The sequence below is a fragment of the Wasmannia auropunctata genome, unplaced genomic scaffold, assembly GCF_000956235.1.
Source record: "Wasmannia auropunctata unplaced genomic scaffold, wasmannia.A_1.0 LD336085.1, whole genome shotgun sequence".
Taxonomy (NCBI): Eukaryota; Metazoa; Arthropoda; class Insecta; order Hymenoptera; family Formicidae; genus Wasmannia; species Wasmannia auropunctata.
Window position 1 is genome coordinate 3,019,294 of NW_012026805.1, and position 1,433 is coordinate 3,020,726.

Sequence of the window (1,433 nt, forward strand, 5' to 3'; positions counted from 1 at the left end):
TTATATTCGATAACATCGTTCCAAGGTTGATTTCCCTATAACGCCTTAGACATCCATTATTCCTACCGTTCGAAGATCTATCCTAGTGACAATCCTGACCGGATAATCTCCTCTAGATTTAACATAACTCACGAGAAGATTTTTTACAATATGATGTTTTATCCTGAAATACAATGCATTTGGCTTTTATTTGTGACAAATTAACTATTTTAAATAATTCTTGCAATTTACTAATTCTAAATATTTGTAATTTTTGTGATTCACAAGGATAATTAAAATAATTTTCGTATTTTATAAATTGCTTACAAATTAATTTGGTATGACGTATCTGTTGCGAATTTTTAATAACAATATTATAAATCTGTACAATAGTCCCATCTTTTAATAATGCATAACAATCAGCTTCAGATTGACGATAAACTATGAAATGATAGTTATCAAAAATTATCTGTTCATATTGATTTATGGTGTCTTCTATATAAACGAAAAGTGGTCCACATTCGTGCTTATATTTTAATTCCTGTTTATTGTTAGAGCTATATTTGAAAGAATTGTACTTGCTTTCTGATAATCGTCGTGATAATTGCGATAATTGTTTATTTCCAGAACGAAGGGATCTTTTTATTTTTCCAAGAAAATTTTCAAAATCGAACGCACTTATCTCATCTAATGATTTGTCAAAATTTCTTACATCATCTGGAAGATGAATAAGACTGTGAACGTTATAAATTTTAGAACCTGATCCAAAAAAATCATCAAAATTGTCAACAAATTGTATTAATAAAGACTGTGCATAATTACAGAACTGAACTGCTAATTTTGGATGTGAAAGAATAAATATAGCGACATGAAAAATCTTAAAATGTTCAATATGACTTTTTGAAATAATTTCATTAAAAACAAAAATTCCAGTATATAAGAGAAACAGACGTAATTCTGTAGCTTTCCAATTTTTAATTTTATTAAAACTTTGTGGTTTTCTTGCAAAATCTACAGGAATATGCTTATGCAATGATTGTAATCTTTCCGACAAGAAATTAATTCTTTTTACATCTAACTTGCAAAAATAATTATTTCCCTGCACTAATACACGGATTATTCTTTTCATAACTCCCAAATAAACTAAATGCATCGGATCCAATATAAATCCTGTAACCATAGGAAAATTAATATCTACTAAAGGTGAAATACCATTGTGATGTTCGATTTGCGTTTGCAATAAAAAATTTTCATTTGTTCTTAATTCACTATCAATTTCGTTAAATATCGTCGCTCCAAACGGATGTACTCCTTTTTGTTTGCATCTTTCGCAACCATAAAAACCAGTATGTCCTTTCACTTGTTTAATATAAGCTCTAGCAGGTGCATCACAAATAAAACCCAAAATTGAAACTAAATATAATTTTGTATTAATAACTATGCCAACATCAGAA